A 24,630-nucleotide genomic window follows, 5' to 3' on the forward strand; every position below is an offset into this window, starting at 1 on the left:
ATCTGGAGCCGGAGTCCTGGAGGCAGTTCGTGTCGTTCTGCCAACTCCTGCAACATTGCTGGAACCAGTTGTATTGGCTCTTGCCTTTCCTTTGGACCATTTCAGCAACGTGGAGAGGGGGGATCTGCTGCTTGGGTAACAGCCTATCCTCCATATTACTTTACCCAGGCTTTGTGCTCTGGAGAGGACACTTCTCGATACAGAGCACGTTACCATAGTCTCTCGAGACTGAAGGATGCCTATGAGAGGTGGCTAGGCCACCTATGAAACCAGATGTGGTTTTTTTTAGAAAAAAAACCCCAAAGGTTAGTATGGCTGAACAGAACCTAGGCTTGTGGCCTAAGCCAGCACCAAACTAGCACAAACTTTTGATATACTGTAGGTTTGGAGGGGATGTGAGAATGTCCTCCTCCTCTTCACCCCTGGGAAAGCTCCACTACTCTCTTAAATCTTTTTCTTTGTGCCTGATTGCTTTTAGAACACTTTGGATTCAACAATCCTGAGAATGCTCAACTACACTTTGTGCCTCCTTGTCAGAGGCCGGACTTGATGATCCCTTCCAGATCTGCAGTTCTATTACTATTCACGCTTCTTCGTCCAACTCTGCTTCATCCCATGAGCACTTCAAAGCGGGACGGGGCAGAAGGCGCTCAGCCTCCTTAGGCTGTGTGTTAAGGTCTATGAGTACAGTAATCGTTTTGCTAGTTCTATAGTACTTTATTACTGATTTGTGATTTCAGAGTTATTATTTTGAATGTTTTATATAGGTTACTAGTCTCTTTGGGCTGTGACAAACAGAAGAGGCAGGCAGGTAAGAAGAATGTAATGGGAACTAACACAACTGCAAGATAGCACATCCCTTTCCCAATGCAGAGTTGCCATTTCCAACGTCGCATGAGTATTTTCCACAATCCCCATTAAGTTTCCTAGTTTGGCCTTGACTTAATATTAAGCGCGCTCTCTCTTTCTTCTTTGTCATGTGTTTTCTAATGCGTTGAGAGCGCATTGTTGGAGGCAGTAGGAAATCAGACTCGCCGCCTTTTTATCCTGATTTGAAAAATGTCCGCGCAGTAATCGAAGCGTAAGCGGCCAGAGAGCGAGAGGCGATTTTTCACTGTCGTCGGATCCACTTCCTGCAGCCCGCCCTTTGGCGAAGAGTGGAAGAAAATAAGATTTCAAACGTCTGACCAACTTCCTCTATTGTTGACTGCGGCTGGATTGATTGCAATCAAGCGGTGAAGAGGCTGCGCGCTTGCGGGCATGACCTCTAGGAGGCGCTGCAGCGGGAGGCTCCGCGTTGGGGGCTGGAAGGTCTGAGAGGAGCCCATTTGGTAGCCGAGCTAGAAGCAATAGAGGCCCTTCTCCAAGGGTGACGTCAGCAAAAGTGAAAAGGCTGAGATTCACGGCAGGGGATGCTCTGGAGAGCCAACGATGCGCCTCCCCCGCCTCAGAGCAGCCCCCCCCCACCCGCCGTGTTCTGCCCTCCCATCTTCCCTCAAACACAGACAGGGAGCCCTCGAGCCCCCTCCCTCGCCTTCCTTCCACTCCTCCCACCGACGTTGGAGAACACGATTAAGTGCCACTCGTTCAACCTGTTCCAGACAGGTTATTCTTGCCCAGGAGGGACCTCCCTAGAGAGCCCCTCGCCTGAGGGGGTTAACCATTTCCCCCCTCCTCCAGTTGAAGCCCATCCCTTTTGGAAAGTGGCTGATGTCCAAAAGGATATCGCCCACCGATTCCCGCCTCCCCCCGTGCTTAGATGCTTCCTCATCCCACCGCCAAATCTTCTATGTGTTTACAAAGAAGCAGATACACCTGCGGGGTTTTTTTTTTTGGGGGGGGGTTAAAGCACTGAAGTCTCTCTGTCTTTTAAAAACAAACCAAATTTGCCTTCATCCTACAAAATCTGGCGCTTGTGCACGGTCGCTTTCCCGCGCCAGCAGCCCTGGGAGACGGGTTGAGTGATTGCCTTGAAGTTAATTTTGCACTGACATGGATTTGAACCCAGCACTTCCTTCCCGTTTTCTGTTCGGCATTCGATCCTCTCTACCTCATAGATGGTCATGCGTTGCTCTCTCAAGGAAGAAAGCGGTCTGGATCCTATAGCTTTAACTAAGACGTCCAGGATCCCATGTTCGCACCCTCCAAATTGCAAACGCTACCGCCCCCGGAACACAACCCTCCTCCTTTGGAAGTGGATCAGCCATAATGAACCCATCCTTTTCCAGTCAATCCGTCCCGTTTCCTCCCTGCCAGGCCCCCCTTTCCGTCCTGCCTGCAACAGAACAAAACTCTTCCCTCGAAGAGACAGAAAGGTCCGGCTTCTCCCCGCCAGGGAAGCGGCCTCCTGCCCTAGCAATGGTAGTGGCGGCGGCGGCGGCGGCGGAGGAGGAGGCTGTCCATCCACCAGAGAAGGGCGGGGGCTGGCTCCTTCTCTTCCTCCCTCCCTCCTTCTTTCTCTCCCTCTCCAAGTTTCTGCTCCTCCCTCCTTCGCACAAACTTTCCCGTCGCTCTTGGTCGGTTCCCGGCTAGCTCCTCTCGGTGCGCCGCGGATTCCTGAGGCAGGCAACCAGCCAGGCAAGCAAGCTAGCCCGCCCGCAACGCCTCCTTCCCCGCTTGCCTGCTGCCCTGTCACCTTCGCCCCCCCCCCGAACCGAACCAGAGACTCAATCGGGGACATCGGCGGGACCACCCCCACCCCCCTTCCCCGGACGGAGCACGGAGTAAGTAAAGCGACCAAGCGGTTCCACCCCGGCCCTGAAGCCTCTTTTCTTCCGAAGAGGAAGGAGGCTTGTCTCGGTTACACTGCCGCCGCTCCCCCCCGTTTCGTGGGGAGGTGGGGGGGGGACACACGACGCCCTTTCCCCGCCCCCTAACCCTTTCGCGTAGTCTGCCTCCCCCAGACCAAAACTGCAGTTTCTCTCTCCCGCCCATATAGCCCGCAGTGCTCGGCAGGGGAGAGCGGAGGGGGAAGCTTGTTCTCCTGGCCCCCCCCCAACACCCACCACCTCGGATTCACTGCCTTGTTGCCTTTTCCTCAGGAGAAGGATAGTATAGCCATGAAGTTTCAGTTTGCCCTCATTTGGGGAGACCTCCTCCTTAGGGGAAAAGTTTCTCTGTTCAGCAGACTTTGGGAAAGAGTCCAAGATTTTTTTTAAAAAAATAACCAAATCTTACCGTTTCCATTTGGAAAACCTCCAGAGATTTGTTAAACGGGTCTTGGTGTGTGCCCCCTACCATGTCTCTCAGTTTAAAGTTTGGAAGTCTAGGATTAATCCTTGTTTCTCTTTCCCCCCCTCCCACACACACTTCTTTTTTTTTTTAAACCAACACTTCATCCATCCGGATTGGTTGTAACTGTGATCACAATCGTTTATATTTCTTCCAGGAAGAGTGTGAGTGCTCTGGACAGTTCATTGATAATGAGAGTAGACCTGTATAAAAGAGCTATACAATGTACTTGTCTCTCGGAGATTAAGACTTTGCTCCACAGACTCTGTGGTGTTTTTTGGAATCATATTTATTATTCACATCTGACAGGAAGACTTCAAAAATGGCATTGTAATTTTTGTATGTGTGCGTTGGCAGCTTAGACATAGGCCATACAAGCACACTGTTGACAACTCACAGCTTGCACAAACACATTTCCTCAATTAATTACCTTTGTGTGTGATATTTGCGTAATGCTCTGTTTCTCATTCCTTGGTCACGTGGATGAAAACAGGCAGTTTTGTATATTCATTGTTGTAGTAATTTCTGTTGTATTTTGGAAAGCTACATTTAAAATGGTGTATTTCTGGCAAGGAAATGTGACACTATTTGATAGACAGAAGAGTTGTTCCAGGAGGACTTCTTATTGGTATATTATGTCCGCTCCAGGGCAAAACTGTGGCAAGCACTTTCTCACTTCTAATACAATTCAATAGTTTTTCAAGGTGAATTGTTTTGGAGACAAGTTTTTGCCCACTTTGTGTGACGTTACATACAAAGGAATTAAGCAGGAATCACTGTTGTTGCTCATCATAAGACAGAACAATTTATAACAACTTTCATAGGGCTTTCAAGGTAAATGAAATATTTAAGGAGTGTTTAACCAGTCCCATGCCCTCAGTGAGTTCCCATAGCTGAGTGGGGCTTCAAACCCTGTTCTCCAGAGTCCTGATCCATTATTTTATCACTACACCACACTGGGAATCAATGTCCAGAAATTACTGAGGGAGACATAAAGCTTCTTCCAGTTGATATACCATTCTGTAAATAAGGATAAGCCGTAATTGAGAGGCCTTGCATTTGGGACTGAGGAACAAATACTTTATGCAGGAGACCACTTTCTTATGGTGAGGCCTTGTACTCAGTTTGTTGTTTGGTCATGGCTCTGCAGTGTTGGGCATACAGTTGATATACAGTACAGGCTTTAACTTGTAAGAGCTTGCTCTGTTCACAGTACAGTATTTCCCTAGAAAACAGCATGCAGGATGCATTTTATCTTGTTAAGTGAAATAATACCTTTTTAATGAAGACTTGTTTCTCTGTTGTCCTCGCAATTTGAGTCAAATTTTTGTCATGATCAAATGTAAAAACAGCCTTTAGTTAAGTAAAATACTTACTTTCCCTTATTTGCGTATGGGAAAACTGAGGGAGAATTTAGGAGAGCTAGTTCTCAGCTAGCTAACAGTTTTTTGCAAGGTATAAGATGAAAATAAAGACATTATGAATTCATGTGCTTTAACTTTCTTATCAACCAGTGCAGATTTACTAAGGTGCAACCTCTTGTAAATTTAAATAGGAGTAAGTCCCACTAAAAATAATGAGATTGACTTCTAGAAGCATATAAACTTGCAGGGAGTAAACGGCTTAATCTTATTGAGACTTCTGAGTAAAACATGTTTAGGATTGCTCTATAATATGGCTGAGTGCTAATGATAGCTGTAATAGTTCTAGAGTATCTCCTGCAGAAATCTAATGATGCATTTCCATTTTAGAAAGTTATTAAGTGTGTTGTTTTGAAAGTATTATGGTTTAGAAAAGAAGACAGAAGCATCTTATTTTATGCATTTGTATTTTAGAGGGGGGAAAAGAATGGTTTTGGTTGAATCCAATTAACGCCAAACCTACTGTCTCTGAAGAAACAAGGTTGAGATTCAATCCCTATAGCTTTCTTCCTATGTAATATTTTATAGTTAATGCCGAACTGATCCAGTATACAGTTTCCACAGTGTCTTCCTTTGGCTTTATGTATACTGTATACAAATACATAAGACAAAATGAAATTTTGAGTCATTTTTGTTTTACCAGACCTTCTTATTTATAATGCGCTAAAGATCTAATCAAAGTACATCTATTGCAGGCTTCATAATAGCAATCTTGTTGTACCCATGGGCCTCTTAGAGTTTTCAAAAAGGTTCCATAAATGGTTAACATCAATGTTGGAAGCATTTGTCATAGAGATTTGAAATCCAGCTAATTTCCCACTTTAGAAGGCTTCAGATCCAGTTTTAAACCTGTACAAATGATAAGGCCTAGGTTCCATTAAATTAACCAGCATTCCAAGTTTTGAGAACAAATCACTGATTTTGAAGTTGTTAAACTGTTGAATATGAAACACTGCATTCACCACATTGTTTTAATTTGCAGTCACAAAACATGCATATTGGTTTTCACATTCAAAGATTTATAGTTTCCAAGTAAAACCTTTTTGCATTATTTTTACTTAGCACATAGTAGAAAGTTATGTTTAAATTTGATGGCTAAAGCATGGTTAAATGTTTCTGTATAGAGGCTATTAAATATTTTGTTAGGCACATGTTGCATTTGTATGCCGAGTACATCATACAAAACTATTCCCAGTTTTGCTAGTTTTCTGATACATACTACAGGAAGAGAAGCAAATTACTGCCAATTTTTATATTCTCAATGGGAGAGTGTCCAGTGTTTCTTCCTGCCTTTGTTGACTGCTAGACAAGGATTCAGAAAGTAGAATTTCATATCCTTACCCAGCTGTGAACTCACTTTTGGGGCTAGTCACTCTTTTTCTCTACCAGATTTACCCCACATATATGTAATGAGGCAAAAAGAAAGAGGAGAGGGGTCATGTATACAGCATTGACTACTTTATAGGTGAACTACAGATGTAGTAAAGTAACTTTTTCTCAGGTTTTGGTGAAAATCAGTTGTGTACCTCAAACGAATTAAACCTGTGTTCTTGTGCAGTTTTACATGGAGTATATCCCATTGCATACAGTAGGGTTTACTAATGAGTAAACATGCATACAAATGGGCATCTCCATTCTCCAAAGCGTGACTTTCGTGTTTCATGTTCTTCACTATATACAGGAATATATTTTCTGTCTTTCTTCTTCCTGTTTGGTCTAAATCTAGACTGAAGAAAAATTCTAGGGAATTCAGAAAATTCCTAACAACTTTGTGAGTTTTCATTTTGTCCTAGTCATAGTTATACCAACAACACAATGTCTAAAATCATTTTTTTACCTTTTTGTATAGTGTAATGAGCTTTCTCAACTAATAAGACTTCATATTTTTAGAAATTAAACCAACACATTGGTTCTTTTGCAGGAAAGAAATCTTTAGATTTGAATGTGCAACTAACTGTACTGTCTGGTGAATATCCAGTGGAACTATATTCTCTAGCATATCTGAAGAAAAAATGGTTTATATCATTAATATGCTGCCATCTCTGTGCAGGAAATTTTCTCTCTTATAAGCAGAGTTCAATTGAAAAATGTGCTGCTGGTGGGAACTATATGAATGAGAGTGTGTTTATATATAAGAAAATGGTTTTCAGGCATTAATATTAGTCCTTAAGATAAAAACAAATTTTGCAATTCTTCTGAATACCCTTGTGCAGCTTAACTCCCCCCCCCCCCCCCCGCTGGAAGTAACTGGTGCTCAGTGAGGCTTATTTTCAGTAAAGTATGCATAAGGTGGTTAGGACCACTACTCCAAGTGTAAAGAGCATAATAATCCATTAGTGACCCTTTTATATAGGAGCCTGAACTGTAGACTGAAGTAAAAGTAATGACAATTTCCATAATCTGATGTTTTGCAAAACAAGTTAGACAGCTTTTGGTCCAATTTCCTTGTGAGACCTGTGCTTGTCTTGCAGAAACCATCAACCCTATTGACAGCAACTGGCCCTCCTTGTTTGCAGTTTCAGTGAAGAACAGAGACTGGATGCGCCATGGATTTCCAGTTGCCTCCCTAATGTTACCAAGTTTGGCAACAGAGTAGTGTCGGTTCACAAGTTCCCTCTTTTCATGAATTGCTTCCTGATCTATCCCATCAGTTGTTTAGTGTGCCTTATGAGCAAATACTAAATGGGATATACATTGTGACAATACATTCGTCTTACTTGAATTTATTTCATTAATAGGTAAATAGTAGCGGGTTTTTTTCAGTTGTTGAAGAGAACGTGGCTGTTAGTTAGCCTGAATCCATTCAAACATGGAGTTGATGTTCAAGTCTCATTGACCATACTGTGCAAGGCCAGACTACCATCAGGGATAACTAATGGAAATTAATATAATTGGTGCTGCGTTGTGTGAAGAATGTAATCAGCAGGTCTTCCTAAAAGAAACCAACTACAGACAAACCTACCATTTGCTCTTATTTTGTGTCCCCTCCTTCATATAATTTTATTCTATATAGATTTCACGGTGTTAATGTCACCTTGCAGGAAGACAAGAATTGGGTGAACTGACACAATCAGCATAGGTAAACAGCAATAGGCTTAGCCATTGTAGGTAAGTGTAGGATTGTCAGTGAAATACAGTGGTGCCTCGCACAACGATTGCTTCATACAACGATGAATTCACACAGCGATGGGGTTTTTTTGAGGAATTTCCCCCATCGTTTAACGATGTTCTCTATGGGGGAATTTCACTTAACGATGTCCCTTTTTGCTCATTTAAAAGTGTCTTAAAATGTTTGAAACCTGTTTTAAATGCTTGGATTCCATAGTGCACCTTGTGAAACATGTGCAAACTTAATTTGGTTTTGTTCTGAGTTTTCATTAATTTTTGGTGATTTTCCCCATTTAAATCAATTGAATGGACAGTTCAATGCATTTAAATAGGGAAAACAAAAAATCACAAAAAATTAAGGACGACTCAGAACAACACCAAATTAAGTCTGCATAGGGTTCAGGAGGTGGGCTAACGATTGCAAGCATTTAAAACCTGTTCCAAACATTGTAAGGCACTTTTAAATGAGCGAAAACGGACATCGGAAAGAGCTTCAAAAGCAGGAAAACGGAGATCAAAGAGCCCTTTCCAATGTCCGTTTTCGCTCATTTAAAAGTGCCTTACAATGTTTGGAACAGGTTTTAAATGCTTGCAATCGTTAGCCCACCTCCTGAACCCTATGCAAACTTAATTTGGTGTTGTTCTGAGTTGTCCTTAATTTTTGGTGATTTTTTGAATTTTCTGTCATTGGAATGCATTGGACGGAAAGTTCAATACATTCCAGTGAGAGAAAAATACATTGAAATGTATTGAGTCGGCTTCAATACATTCCAATGGAGGAAACATTGTTTCACTCAACGATGTTTCCTATGGGTTTTTTCACTTAAAGACGGCAATCTGTTCCAATTGGAACGGATTAACCGGTTTTCAATTCATTCCTATGGGAAATGGTGTTTCACAGAACGATGTTTCACACAACGTTGATTTTTTTGGAACCAATTAACATCGTTGTGTGAGGCACCACTGTAGAACTCCTCATTATCAACCTAAGGCCAACATCTGTCAGTGCAGAAAATATGATGGCCACCCTTGCATAATTTGGGTCATTACAGCATTGTTCTAACAGGAGACCACTGGTCTCCAGTATTCAATACTGCTGCAGTTCATAAGATAAGACCTTGTAACGACCTACAAAGTACGGTGGTGCCTCGACTTATGACCATAATCCGTTCCAGAAGATGGATGTAACTCAAAATGCTCATAAGTCGAAGCACCATTTCCCTTAGGAATGCATTGAAATGCAATTAATCCGTTCTGGCTGAAGAAAAAAATCACACACACACACACACACAGAGAGAGAAAAAAATCACTGCAAGAATCATTGGAAATGCGATCAATCCCTTCCAGCTGAAAAGGGGGGGGGGAGAAAAACAATCAAGTGTGCAAAGACCCATTGGAAATGCACAGAAAACAAATGGAGCAGATCGGAAATGCACAGAGAACAAAGGGGGCAGGTTGGAAATGCAAAGAAAACAAAGGAAAAAGCAAGAGAAGCACGCAGGACCCATCGGAAATGGATAAACCCCCCAAAAGCAACCAATCCCCCAAGACCCATCAGAAATGGGGGGAAGCCAAAAAACAAACCCCCAAGACCCATCAGAAATGGGGGAGGAAAAACCCAACAAACAAACAAACCCCGCAAGACCACAGCACAGAAACATAACACCCTCAGCTCTAACCACGCTGCAAAAACACCCAGAACAGTTTTTAAAAAGCAGAAAACAGCACCTTACCTTACCAGGTAGCCTGAAGCCTCCCTGCAAACACAGACACACACTCACTCAGAAGCAGAAGAAGGCAGTCCCAAGCCTCCTCCAACACACACTCTCTAACTGCTGGGGCGAAAGAGCTACAAAGAAGCAGCCTCATTGCCACCTACAGTTAGAAATTTGAATTTCCCACCTTTTTTCCCCTGCCTTTTTGTGTTCATAAGTGGAAACTCTGGCCGCAAGTCGAAGGAAAAGTTTGCGGTCAGAGCTGGTCCTAAACTCTATATGGTCATAAGTAGGGATGTTCGTAAGTTGAGGCACCTCTGTATTTTAAATTAAATGATGCAGTAGTATATTGTCATGTTTTTAGTATCCTCTGTCTAGTATCTTCCAGGATATGGGTCATATCTGTTAGAGTGTCAAAGCTAATAAGGAAGCTTTCTGCTTTGAATTTGGTTGTGGGCAGTGTTTAATAAAGACCAGTTCTTGTACATGGAAGGGGTTTCCAAAACTGAGATAACAAACTGAGAAGGCCCTTTGCCTGATACTCTTACAAAAGGAGTAAGCAAACTGGTGCCTTCCAAATGTTTTGGACTAGGGTTCCCATAAGCTTCAACCAGTATGGGCAAAGGTCAGAGATCATGGGAGTTGCAGTCAGAAACATCTGTAGGATGTTAGATTTGTCTGTACCTTAGAAGATGGGGACACCTGGAGGAGGGTCTCTGAAATATTATTTGTTAATAATCTATGTGGATGCATGGAAATGCTGTTATTTCTGTTCCTGTATTTAAGAGAATGGCATGGTAAAAACTGTAGGTGGGTAGCATGTTTTCTTTTATAGTTTAGGACTCAGTAGCTCTGGGGGCCAAAAGGAAAGAGCAAGTAAAGATGCGTTATGCAAACTCTCAACTTCTCTTGCAGGCTTTTCTATTCTAATTGAAGCTGTTTGGAGTTCTGATGCTATGGTTATTTCCATTTGCCAGGCAGAGTAGGCATCACCATCTCAATATATCAGCACAGGCTCAGTATGAGTCTTATTTTAATTCAACTCTTGGAATAATATTTTTTTAAACCTAGCACTTCTGAAAAAAAAGGTATGCTTCTTGTAAAAAAGAGAATAATATATTGATGTAAATATTGTAATTATTTCTAAAATTTTAATAATAGAAAAATGGTCAAAAATTCTGCACAAGTTGTATTATTTTAAAAAAACCCAAGTAATAACTATATAATAATTATTAATACTAAAGAAGTAACCTGTAGGTAATGTAGTGATTTGTACCATTTCCAAGGTCAGCAGTTAGCATTTGAGATGAGTCAAACTGTATGTGGTTTCATCATTATAGGTCTTTTGGGTGCCTCTTTAAACAATTAAGCCAATTATCCACCTATTGGTGCTTAATAAGGTCTCATTGTCAGTGTTTTTTTGTGATACTGTTTCCTGATGTTTTATATGATCCATCACATTATGCAGCCTATTTAACCTTTAATGAAGTGAGCAAACTTTGGGTGCAATTGTCCTGTCCTCATGACCTAATGGGAGCAGCACCAACATTCCCATTGATGTAAAAAAAAACCCTAGGAAAGTAAATCAAAACAGGAAGTAGCCAGAATTTAATTTATAGTTTTCCAGAAATGTTTTTGAATAAATGTTTAAATGATGCAGCAGGGCTAGTACCCTAAAGATGTTTCGGAGCAATAAGTCTTTTTTTTAAAGCAAAAAATGCACCTTTTTCATTTTCAGGGGGTCTGGAAAAGTTTCTAGGGGTTCTATGAACTTGTATACTTATGATGAAGAGTTTGACCATCTCCAGTGCACATGTTCACCTGGTGTTTCAGTTGTTTGATAAGCTGGTCACTTCTCTAAACTTTTCTGTGATGACTTTATGTTTAAATAATGTAACACAGCCTTATGTAAATGTATAGAGATGAGGGTGAGTAGAACCACATAAATGATAAGATAATAAATTAGTATGTACATAGTTACACAGAAGTAAATGCCACTGAGTTCAATGGGACTTTGACACATTCACATGTGTGTCCTACCATTATACCATACTGGTTTAAAACTAGACAACAGTATATATTTTAAATGGCTCTTGTGGTAGACAGAAACCAAACAAAGAAGCTCCACAATTTGCTCCATGCTTCTCAACAATCTTTACTGAGGTGGATTATGAGGAAAATGAAATGACTCTTCTTGCTGTTTGGAGATCCAAGTCATCTGAGCCAGAATTTATAGTGTACTCCAATGGAAATAGACAAGAAAAAAACTTAAGAAAGGTGTTTTGATTCCTCTCTAGAAAAAAAAGCATCTAGTAGCAATAACTTACCCACCTTCCAAATCTTTGGTAAAATTTAGCTAGAACAAAGTAATTTAAGTTCTGAGATATTTAGATTTCCTTTGTTAAATGACATGAACAAAAACAACCCAAGAGCCTGATTTTTTATGCAGATCTGCAGAATCCATATGCAGTGCATTATCAAGCCTTTTTTGTATATGAGGCAAGATTTATATCTTTGCCACAGAAGTACAGAAAATTATTGCAACTGTTTTGTGTGTGTGTGTTTTAAAAAATAAGTCCAATAAGAAAAGAGAACTGTGATATTTAATTCAGGGGTGGGGAACTTCTTTGCCTTTCCCAGTGTTTTTGGTCTTCAACTCCCAGAAGCCCAACTTAATATGGCTAGTGGTAAATGTTTATGGAGACTATAAACTCAGAGAGTACAGAGAGCCAGACTCCTCATCCTTAATTTGGGTTGGGATCAGATAGCGAAAAGGGATTACATCTGATTGCACTGGAAAGGGTTACTTTCCTGGGAGCAATCTCCCTTAAAACGTTCCTTCCGTCTGTACAGGAATCGCTCCAGCATAACTCCCAGAAAGAATAGCTCTGCTGCTGGACCAAGAAGGTCCAACTTGGGCACAAAGCAGTGTCTGGCTGGTTTGTGATCTCCTGTGTGTTGTGTGATTGCAAGAAAATAGCTCATACTGGATCTTTCCCCAAGCAGTCTGAAATGTGAGCTATTTCTCCGTTAGTTGATTGCTGATTAAATGAGTCAGTTAAAATCTTTCGTTGAGTCAGAAAGTGCCCAAATTTGGACAGCTGTCTTCTCTTTAATGTTTACTATATACTGTATAATGCAAAAGCTTACTGAGACAGGCATTATTTTCTAAAAACTTTCCCCCCATAGAGGATACAATGTTAATTCGGAAATGTTACCTTTTGTAACCTCTGTGTAAACAATATAGAAACAAGTGTACAGTATTTCTTTAGTTAGTTGACAGTGCAAGATGGGAGAGACTGGGACATTTTAAGCATTATGAGCTTTGGCTAATCATAGACAGTGGTTATATTTTGATGTAATGATTAACCAAGGAATTGCAAGAAAACTGATATTGGTTATGGGCACTGTGGTAGCACATGCTGCCCAATTGTTCTTGCTTACAATAGCTAAATGCATCAAAGAACTTTGCATGTGTAGTGTTGTCTGAACCTATCAGTGGCTTGTGCTCTGTCTTTTCTCTCTCCTGGTAAGCCAGAAGAAGAATCCACTGTTTATTGTATGGGTTTCTTTCTCAGGCTTCGGGTGGAGGTGGGGAAATAAGCCAGAATGCTGGCTCTACAGAGTTTAGACAACATGATAAACAAATTGTAGGTTGAAACTTCATTGTTTGCTTAGTCACTCCTGGTTCAAGTGGGAGCAATTGATCTGCATGTACCACCACACTGCTCATACCTGAAAAGCCAGGATACCCAGGTTTACTCTTATGTCTGAACCTAACCTTAGTGTGTCAACCATATTGTTACCCTTGGTGGAGCAATAATTGTAAAATACTGGGATAATTATAGTCTATAACACTCCTTCACTGTACCTAACAACTAAGAGTCAAGCAGTCTTTTAAAAGATGATAGTGTATCCCATTGTGGATGTCTACTATTTCATTTGTCAGTTGGAAGATTTTACTCTAGGTGTGAAAATACATCACCACACTTAAGAGCATTAAACTCAAATTGGTTGATGGGTCAAGCTTTGTTAAATGACATGAACAAAAACTCCGTCGGTGTTGCCATAAATCTCTTCTTGAAACTCATTGGTTTAAATAGGAAGAAGGCTAGTTGTAATTTGTGTTAAAACTAGAGTTTGTTTTCTAGCTCCAAAATGTTATCATTCTATGTTTTCCTGCTCTGGTAAAGTCCAACAACAAATCTGTCAACAGTTTCCCTCTTAGGTTTGGGAGCTTTATCTGTAGACAACAACTATTCACTTGCTAAGACTTTTTTCCTCGTGTGACCTCCAAAATCTTCTCTTAGTTGATCCATTGTATGCAATGGGGTTCTTTTCCTCTTAAATATCTCTGGCATCTCAACTAATAACCCACCCCCGTAACTGATGCTCTACTACTCCAATTTAAATCTTAATGAGAAAAGATTAATTTTGTGCCAAATAGCAGTGACTATTGGTATGCTTGGATTTTGTTTTTTCAGAGTACATTGCTTTGCCTTTCTCTACTTTGCAGTTTTCTATTTAATCTGGAGAAGGGCTGAACTCCAATGGTAGTAGTCTTGACCTACATGCACAACATCCTAGTTTCAGTCCTTGGCATCTCCAAGTAGGACTTCGAAAGACTTCTGCCTGACACTATCCAACAGCTGTCAGTGTAGATCCAAGGCTTAGATGGTCAGTATCAGGCTACTTCATATATTCTTTCCTGATTCAGCATACTAGTGTTGATATGTCTTTCAGTAAACTTCCAACAGTGGCTACCAAACATTAATGCATTTTGAAAATGGGAATTTTTAGGATATCCTCACTTTTTTCCCATCTTTTTTCTTCCAAACCATTTATTGAATAGACATGAGGGAGATATGATTTTGATTTTACTCATTGTTGTGAAACTTATTCTGCTTTGCAGCAGTTCAGTTTTATGAAGTTTTCTACTCTTTACAGGTTATCTTTTTGTTAGGTTTCCAGTGTGTATTTTATTTGAGCTCTTCCAAAAATCCCATAGATCTGAAGAAATATGATTTCTCATTATAACTGCTTTTCGCACTTATTTGTGGTTAATTATGGTGTAGGACACACTGTTTGAAGAGTTTATATACCATTTCTATGGTCATGTAATTCGTTTCAAGGGCTTCTACAGTACTTTCCTAGTGCAGGTACAATCACCGTGATCCAATCCAAAGCAAGCATTTGTCTTTCAATTTGCCAGTTTCATGAAGTGGCTCACTAAGTGAGCCAATTAATCACTTCCCGTGTTTGGCAAAGGGCATAAGATATCGGGTTTATGTAGACTATCACTGATGTGCTACATCAATTACAATTTTTTAAAAAAAAATCTTTGCTTTTCCTTAAAGGGTTGGTCGAGAAGACACTCGTAGTCAAATCCACAGTGGTGGCTTCTGCTGCAGACAGTTTCTTGACCAGCCCTATAAGAGAAGGCAAAGAAAATATTTTTTTAAAATAAGTGATGCAGTGCATTAGCGATAGCCTACATGCAGTCAAAGCATTTTTTTAATTTCACTTGCTTTGTGCTTAGAAGGGAAAATGATTAATTTGCCAATATCTTGAAGTAGCATGCTTATTATACCACTTCACAATATTGGCAGGAGCCATTTCCATGTGAACAGTCAGGCTTGATTAAATTGTTCTAATCAAGCCTGACTGTTCCCAGATGGCCTACCTTAGCTGGATCCCTGCTGCCTTTGTAGCCATATCTACAGAAAGATCCCTAACAGCTTTGGGAATTTGCTGAAATCCATATCCTCCTATCAAGGAGAAGTATGGGTCATGCATCTGTTTCCTCAGATTTTATGGATTACATTGAAGCAGATTTTTTTAATGCTTTCTTAGTTCTTAGCAGTCTTCTGTTTTACTGATGTTATTCCTTTGGGTTTTTATGCTGCAGCATTTTGTGGGGTTTTTTTTGCTGCTGATGTCACATGGTTTTATTATGTGTGATTAAATTGCTTTTTTTTCAATAATAGCATTTAATATTATTAATGTATTATACGTTGTCCAGAGAACCAAAAAGCTCTGGTTATTTGGTGATCTGAAGATATATAAATAAATAAAGAAGAAAGAAACAATTCTAGTTTTTCTTCCAGTGCAAGCTTAAAGAAACCCAATGAATTAATTAGAACTGCAGGTTAGTTCAGTGATTTAGGTATCTGGCTGTGGAGCTAGAAGTTAGGAGTTCTGTTCCCCAATGTGCCTCCTTGACAAGGGCTGGACTCAGTGACCCATAGGGTCTGTTCCAGCTCTGCAGCTCTAAGATTATAATTATAATAATTAATTATTTATATCTCACCTTTTTCCCAGTGAAAGGACTCATGGCAGCACATAACAGCTAAAAATATGTGTCTTTAAAGTCACAGTCAAGATATTAGTATTAAAATACAATTAATCCTAAACAGTGTTAAAATGTGACATTAAATTGAAACATATATTTTCATATCTTAAATACTTCCACTTAACTTCAGTTCAAAGAACCTTGAGTTTCTGTTGTAATTTGGGTGTGACAGGAAATTGCCATACCATAAAGCATAGAAACAGAAATTAGAAGAACATCTCTTCCAGCTACCAGTTCTCATTTGGGAGTCAAATGTTTTACTCCATTTTGCAATGATAAAACACAATATTTCCACATGCAAATTAATGAGACAGTGCTAGTTATGATAAGACTGTAGGCGTGGTGAAGGCAGTAGATTTACCTTTGTTGTAGGAAACATGGAGTATGGGATGTTTTTGGTTATTTGCTTTCGCATAAATGAATTCCAGGTTTAGGTGATGTACACACATGAGCATAGTTAGTTATGTAAATAAGCTTTCTTCGTTCACATTCTGTGTGATTGTTCGGATGTCCATATGTATATATATATTGACAAGATGTGCTATGTGGTACTGCTGTGGATAACTTTATTTGTGAGATATTTCATCAACACCTGACCCTCAAGATGGTAGACTGCAGTTCCCATCAGCCCTATTCAGTGTAGTCAGTTGTGGGAGTTTTGGTCCAGCAACATCTGCAGACCACACATTGGCACACCAATCTAGTGTATAAGATTGCCTCTCATCCAATATGGGTTGTAACTTTTCATAAAACCTGTCAGAGGTCATTTAACTTTGAGTTCTGCAAGACCTTGTCATTCTTCTTCTTTCTGGCCCTTTCACTCCTGGGGATACTGACTCCAGCTACAATGGCTATCCTACTGCTGTTGAAGATGCCCAGAAACCATCTCTCTGTGAATTCTGCAGGACCTGATCTCTTTTCTTCTGCTTGGCCCATTTGCATTTGGACTGTAAGGGTGGGATCCTGAATAACTCCAGGTTATTCAGGGAGCAGCTGGTGGCACATAGTGACCATGAAGATGAGATATTTTGGGGGCCTGTACCTGGAGCAGTTTAATTTGGGTGTGTGTGTGATTATCTGTTAATAGTTCTTGGAGAATGACTCTTCACAGTTGCCAAGGCATGGAAATTAGTCTAGCACTATTGTTCTGGTTCATTTTGTTACAATCTCACATCATACTAATCTAACAAAATTCATGTTTGTTAATAGAGCCTTTGGATTTTCAGCAGCACATCCTAAACCTGATTTTCCTCCTGTGCAGGTACCCTACTTGAACTGGGTGTTTCATTTTGGTTTCTTTAATTATGGGGTTGGGGGCGGGGGAGGATAAGAGAAACTGGAATAAACTATCTTTACTTCAGCATACCAAAATATGTTATATTTTATATTTAATTCAAACTGAAACTGTTCACAGGCACTCCTGTCTTCAGTTTCTTTCTGAGGGCAAAACTACTAACAGTACTTTCTGGGTAGAAATGTTGTGAATTAAAGCAATTTCCGAAGAGCTTTGAGATATGTTATTGTTGCTTGATTATTGTCTCCTCCTATCTTCTTCTAAATTAGATCCAGCTGGTCACAATAGGCATAACTTCCAGAGAGGATGCTCCAAGTTCACAGAATTACAATGCTTTCCATATAGTGGAGGAGGGTCCGTTATCTGATGCCAACTCATCTAACCACTTCTTCCCACCTCTCAGAAGCAGGAAAAGCATACAGTCAAACGGAGTGTAAAACTCAAATGGGAGGGACTCCTTCATGGAACAGTTGTGGACAGTAACGTGTGGCCCCCAAAATGAATTAATGCAGGGAACATTCATTTACACCTTCGACTGGGATGGTCTTGTGATAACCAGGCATCCAAAGAAAAAAGTTTTGTGGTAGTGCAGGTTTTTAGTTATCGTTCCGTACAATAGATAAATGCATATTCCTCATTCTAGATACCCTAAACAGATATATCCTAGAACAGTAATTCCCAAACTGGGATACACATACCCTCCAGGGGTACATGAATCAGTACATTTAGGGGTACATTAAAAATGAATAATGGCAGGAAAAGACACATTCATCAACAGTGTACGACAAGATACAAATCAAAAGTTTTGAAGTTAATTAAATGTTATGACAAGTGGTGGAGTGGTTTTCCTTGTTATTTAACCTTGAGAAAAGCCCTGTTCCCTTGCTTTGTTATTATGGTGAATAGTGGAGAGTGCCTCCCTAAACAATATATAGTGAACATGCCGTTCCAGTGCACATGCTTGGCAGAGTGCCCCTCAGACTCAACTTTGAATCTCCTCCGCTTCACAAACATTTGAGTGCTGTCGCACCCATACCAGTGTATATATAAGAAGGCAACTCAGTCAGTCCTGTAAGTCCTGCAAACATATTAATTCCAAATATGAAGTATACAATTTATGGAAATGGGTTGCCAAGTGGTATGCAAGTGAAAATAGATTGGGAACCACTGGCCCTAGCATCATGTGCAAAAAATAACTGTGATGGGACTTACTAAAACTCACAGTGTTATCACTGTAAATGTAAGTGGCCAGTTCCCAAGGAATTCCAGTACTTTCCAAGATGCTTCCAGCTTAAAGTGACCATACAAATTAATGAACACCAAAGATCCCATCATTCATAGCACTGCACAGGTCTTGCAAGCCAACAGATATGCCTTCAGTTATAGAAAGAATCCATCTCATGTTAAACACTGCCGTACATGACTTCAAATGAAAAAAAAACTGTCAAAAATGGAGCAGGAATAAAGGAAGTTGAAAGAGGAAGTCAGGAAAGTTGAGGAGCTATTCAAAACCACAAGAGAAGCAGAGCTAGAATATATACTGCAGATTTTAGAAAAAAATATCCATCAAGTCCAAAAGGATGCCAGCATGGATAACAAGAGAGCTATTTGAGGCAAGAATGTTTCCATTCAGAAAATTCTGTTTAAAAGAGCACAAGCTTCCAAAATTAAAAAAGGAGGCAATAGTACAAATAAGTACAAAAATATTGAGACCAACAATAATTTTTGAAAACATGTGAAAAACAAGAAACCAGCTAAAAAGGAGCTGCTTCATAGGGCTCAAAAGGGTTAGTTATGTGGAGCTACTAGGGAGCTCTGCCCCCACATCTCATCCCCTCCCCACCCAGAATTCCTAGAGACCTTCATGTATTCAGTGTGCAGGTCGCCATAGGTGTTGTAAGTTAGTTCAGTTTAATGCATTTGCATATTACTGTGATCGGCAGCCCTCATGAAGGACTGCCAGTCACAGAAATGCTGTAAACACATCCAGTTAAACATGTTGTCAACACTGGTTCAGACCTTGGTGCTGAATGAACGAAGACTTACAGGACTTCATTGCTGTGAGTGCAGGACTTTCCTAAACACATGTGTTCCCAGTCCCTACCCCTTTGAAGCCACATATGCTTTCAGGCTGAATATGTGGATGGGTTCCTGTTGTATGGCCATGTGTCATTGAAGAGGCCTTTACCCATCTGTAAAGATCATGCTGTTATTTCCATTAGTCCTCTCAGCTCTTTTTGCTTTATTTCTGTCTGGATTCTGCTCATTTAGCTCACTTGTATTGAGTGCCCCATTGTTGGCAAATCTGGATAAGCAGTGAGATGGCAGAACATGGTTAGGTGGAATGAAGATCAAGGTCATTCCCATCTACTTGATGAGATCTAACTCTGTTTCCTTCCAAGCTGTGGTTCATACATGCCAGATTGCATATAATATTGGAAATCTACAACCGTCTAAAAAGGTGGTGTTAGGCTCACTGGGGTTCTTATTTTGGAAATGATGGTTCAAAACTCTCCCTTTGGAAACTGAAATTTAAAACTGGAAATACAGTATATCGATAGATATTTTGTGTCCCTCTGCTTAGTGTCTGAGTCCAGTTAAGACTGTGAGCAAATGTACAGTCCTCTTTAAAATTTTCTTCCTGCATTAGCTTTCTCCAGATGGACATCTCAGACTTCATAGATATAACCATTTAATTATTCCCAGAGCTATTTAGTAAGAATTGTATAACACTGGAGTTAGATTTCTGGCATGATCAACCAGTACACAGGAGATCTGTATAAGGATTATTTCTTGTACCATCAATTTTCAGTACAGTACATGAAATGTAGCTCTGTGCTTGGAGAAATTATAATGTGTTCAGTCCCTCTGAAATGGGATGCTGGTAATGTAGAATGTGTAATGAGATAGGCAGGTGGGATACCATGTAATCAGGGTGTTGATTTATTGAGACTCTGTGCTTTTGGTAGGAATTATGTTTTTTTTCTGGCAGCAGAGTGCTTTAGCTTTCCCATTTCATTGAGCATTTGCTATTTCCCCTCAGTTTGTTTCTACTGCTTTCAAGATGGACATCTGAAGATTAGTTTGGTTAATGTTCTCCCATCTTGACCATACTATCTGCCTTTGAGAGCCAAAGCAGACTTTATGGGTTGCCAGTAATTATAACTGAAAATACAGTGGTACCTCGGTTTACGAACGCCTTGGTTAATGTAATTTGCAATTTACGAATGAAAATCTATTGAAAAGAATACCTTGGTTTATGAATTTTTTTCACAATACAAAGCAAGTTTCCCCGCGGTGCATTGCCAATGGGAGGTTTATAGCACCGCCCCCATGCATGCGTTCCTATGGGAAACTGCATTTAGGTTTGCAAATTTTTCACAGTATGAAACATCCCAGAGAACGCATTAAATTCGCAAACCCAGCTACCACTGTACATGTGTTGGAGAGCTGTGATTGAGACATTCCTTTGGAACTCATTCTCCCATGCACCTTTCAGAGTTTCAGGCATTCTTCATGATTCACAAAGGGACCTAGCATGTTTTTCAGAGGGCTTCAAGAAGCAGCACAGGAACAGCATGGAGGTAAGAGGGCTGCTTTACCTCCTGTTGTTTTTATGGCTGCCAGTTTCATAATTTGTCCTGGGGGTTTCTGCAAAATTGTGGGGCTTGGGAGTTCTTTTTTTCTGAAAATTTCATCCTGTTCCTAGAGAATTCTGGTCTGGCCATGGTGACACATGCTTTAGTTACATTCTGGCTTGGTTACTGTAACATGCTCTATGTGTGACTGTCTCTGGAAAGTGTTCGGAAACTTTAGTGGGTCCAAAACCCTGCAGCCAAATTGCCAACTGAGGTTTGTCATAGGGATCACATAAACCCCTTGTTACATCAGGTCCACTGACTGCCGATCTGTTCCTGGACACAATTGAAAGTGCCAGTTCTAACCTATAGAGCCGTAAATGGCTTGGGTCTAAGCTATTTCAAGGACCACAGCCCCTTTATGACCCTGCTCAGGTGTTAAGATTAGAGATGGGGGTATTCGTATTTGTATACGATTACGAATATCCCCACACAGTTGGACTTACGAGGGTCCGGCCCCCGGGTCTGGACCGTCCACTCACACATTCTGCAGTGGTGGCGGCCCTGCTCACCCTTCCAATTGCACCCGGAGCGCCACTCTCTTTCCGCTCAGCTGGCCACCCCAGGCAGTGGGAGGCAGGACGAGTCTCCCTGCACAGCTGCTAAGTGGCCAGACAAGTGGGAAGAGAGCAGTGCTTCAGGGATGATTGGAAGGATAACTGGGACCACCGCTGCAGCAGGATGTGTAAGTTGATGGGCCAGCCCCAGGGGCCAGACCCTTGTTAAGTCCAGCTGTGTGGGGATATTCATATTTGTATACAAATACCCTCATCTCTAGTTAAGATAATCAGGGGGGCCTTTCTCTTGGTCTCACCACCTTCACAAGTATATTTGGTGGGGACACATGAGAGGGCCTTCTCTGTTGCTGCTTCCAGGCTTTGGAACTCCCTTCCACAGCAGGCCAGCCTGGCCCATCTTCGTTGTCCTTCTGCAAGCAATTTTCTCTTAGGCAATCTTTCCCTCACTGACTGGCTGCCTGATAGGGGTTTTTAAGTGGATTGTTGTACCTTACTGCTTTTAATGTGTTTTTGGTGTTGCTTTTGTTAACTGGTTTTTAGTGTGCCATTTGTCTGATCTTTTTAAAATATTTGTATGTTTACCATTTTGTTGTTGTTGTTGTTGTTGTTGTTGTTTAGTCATTAAGTCGTATCCGACTCTTTGTGACCCCATGGACCAGAGCACGCTGGGTCCTCCTGTCTTCCGTTGCCTCCCGGAGTTGGGTCAAATTCATGTTGGTAGCTTTGGTGACACTGTCCAACCATCTCGTCCTCTGTCATCCCCTTCTCCTCTTGCCTTCACACTTTCCCAACATCAGGGTCTTTCCAGGGAATCTGCTCTTCTCATGAGGTGGCCAAAGTATTGGAGCCTCAGCTTCAGGATCTGTCCTTCCAGTGAGCACTCAGGGTTGATTTCCTTCAAAATGGATAGGTTTGTTCTCTTTGCAGTCCACGGAACTCTCAGGAGTCTCCTCCAGCACCACAATTCAAAAGCATCAATTCTTTGGTCATCGGCTTTCCTTATGGTCCAGCTCTCACTTCCATACATCACTACTGGAAAAACCATAGCTTTGACTATGTGGACCTTTGTTGGCAAGGTGATGTCTCTGCTTTTTAAGATGCTTTCGAGGTTTGTCATTGCTTTCCTCTCAAGAAGCAGGCGTCGTTTAATTTCGTGGCTGCTGTCAGCATCTCCAGTGATCATGGAGCCCAAGAAAGTAAAATATGTCACTGCTTCCATATCATCCCCTTCTATTTGCCAGGAGGTGATCGCACAGTGGGCATGATCTTAGGGTTTTTTTTGATGTTGTGATTCAGACAAATTTTTGTGCTCTGCTCTTTCACCCTCATTAAGAGGTTCTTTAATTCCTCCTCACTTTCTGCCATCAGAGTGGTATCATCTGCATATCAGAGGTTGTTGATATTTCTTTAGGCAGTCTTAATTCTGGCTTGGGATTCATCCAATTCTGCCTTTCACATGATTTATTCTGCATATAAATTAAATAAGCAGGGAGACAATATACAGCCTTGTCGTACTCCTTTCCCAATTTTGAACCAATCAGTTGTTCCATATCCAGTTTAGCATTAAATATTGTTTTAAATGATATAAGCTGCCTTGTGTTCTTTTTAAGGAGAAAAGCAGGGTAAATATATTTTAAATAAATACATAAGACACCGTGAGAATTTTCTGGGCAGCTGGTAATGCTAAGAGAAGAATCTCCTCCATAGATTTTCAAAACTGGGGAGGTTCTTATCGAGAAACTCCGTTCTTCAGACAAGCCAAGTAGTATAGCCTGGACCCAAGTAGTATAGGGTAGAGATGGTTTTGCTGTTAACCCAAAAGGTGTTCTGCTGTTCTGATGCAGTTATGAGCCCTGCCGCCTACAGCAGACACCCAATGAGAGGCAGACTCCCAGATTCCTTACCTTCCCCAGGTGCTGCCTCTGAGTGGGCACCCACTAGAGGAGATGAGGGTCAGAATTGTGTTGGAACAGTGGTTCATGCCCCTATAAAGTCATCGGGTTTATAGATGAGAATCAGTGCTCTGAATTAAGCCAGCAACCAGTAGAGCTGATGGAAGAGGGGAATTGTATGCTCCCTGTAACCACTACCAGTCAAGCTGCAGCATTTGAACGAGCTGAAGTTTCCAAACACTCTTCAAAGGCCATCCCATGGAAAGCATATTGCAGTAGTCAAGGCAAAATGTAGCTAAAATGTGTCACCATAACCAAACCAGGCAATGTAGCCAGCAAGATCTTGATGCGTGTTTGAGGTGGATGTTTTTCAAATTTAAAATGTAGTACATTAAGGGTGCATCTAGACAACCCCATTATCTCAGCCTGGATCGATCTAGATCATTCTAAACAGGGTCACTTTGAGCTGCAGTACTGTATGTCATTTGGAGTCACAACAGTTAAAAAGAAAAGGGAAACTTCCTCACCCTTCTCCTCTGGAGGGGAAGGGGATGGAAGCTTTCCATTACTCAAGATTAGAGATGGGGGTATTCGTATACAAATATCCTCCCACAGGTGCAGATAACGAGGGCCCAGCCCCCCGGGGCCAGACCGACCACTCATGATTCTGCTGCCATGAGCTCCACAGTGCCTTCCTATCTCTCCGTAGCTTGCAATGGATTAGCCACTCTATGACCTGGCAGAGAGGCCCGTCATCCCACCTTCTGCCAGGACTGGCTAATCCATTGTGAGCAATGGAGCAATAGGAAGGCACCATGGAGCTCACGGCAGCGGTGGAATCCTGAGTAGTCGGTCTCGCCCCAGGGAGCCGGACCCTCATTATCTGCACCTGTGGGGGGATATTCGTATACGAATACCCCCATCTCTGCTCAAGACCATTAAGCAACTTAAGCAAAGGGACAACTTAAATCATCCTCTTTGATTCAGTCCCAGTAATCACATACTCTGGAACTGAACCATAGTGGAGCAATTGTATTTGCTCCTACAGGAACCCAAAAGGTATGGGTGTTGTTGCTGGGAAGAAAAATGCAAACCGGCCTATCTCCAACTGAGACCACACCACAAGACAGATGCCCTTCTAGGCACACCCTTAGTTATTCTTAAAGGCCAGAGACATTGTTTCTGACTACAGTATTGTTTGTGCAGGGATATATTCACTCTGGGTTACCCAATGTGGTATAATGGATAGCATGCTTGACTCAAAAGACCTGGGTTCAAATCCCTTCTCAACCATGAAAACTGACTGTGAAGATGGAACGGGTAAAACCATTCTTTAAATGTCTTACTTTTATTGAAAGCCTTTTTAGGGTAACTGTATGTTGATTCTGACTTGAAATCGCAAAACACATACCCTAGAACATTGTTTCTCAGAATGTTGAGGGAGGTGAGGAGGTGGAATAA

The 24,630-nt window shown here is 41.2% G+C and overlaps 1 protein-coding gene across 3 annotated transcripts in view; it reads left to right on the forward strand.

Moving 5' to 3' along the window:
- The first annotated feature begins 2,394 nt into the window (after nucleotides 1-2,394).
- Nucleotides 2,395-24,630, forward strand: part of TEAD3 (TEA domain transcription factor 3) — a 111,499-nt gene continuing 89,263 nt past the window's right edge. The window contains exon 1 of one of the 3 annotated variants that reach the window (XM_020795039.3): nucleotides 2,395-2,723. The gene's annotated coding sequence lies outside the window, so the exon portion shown is untranslated. The remainder of the gene's footprint in view (nucleotides 2,724-24,630) is intronic. The other 2 variants (XM_072997458.2, XM_020795048.3) reach the window with 2 other exon arrangements.

The sequence above is a fragment of the Pogona vitticeps genome, chromosome 4 (genome assembly GCF_051106095.1).
Source record: "Pogona vitticeps strain Pit_001003342236 chromosome 4, PviZW2.1, whole genome shotgun sequence".
NCBI lineage: Eukaryota > Metazoa > Chordata > Lepidosauria > Squamata > Agamidae > Pogona > Pogona vitticeps.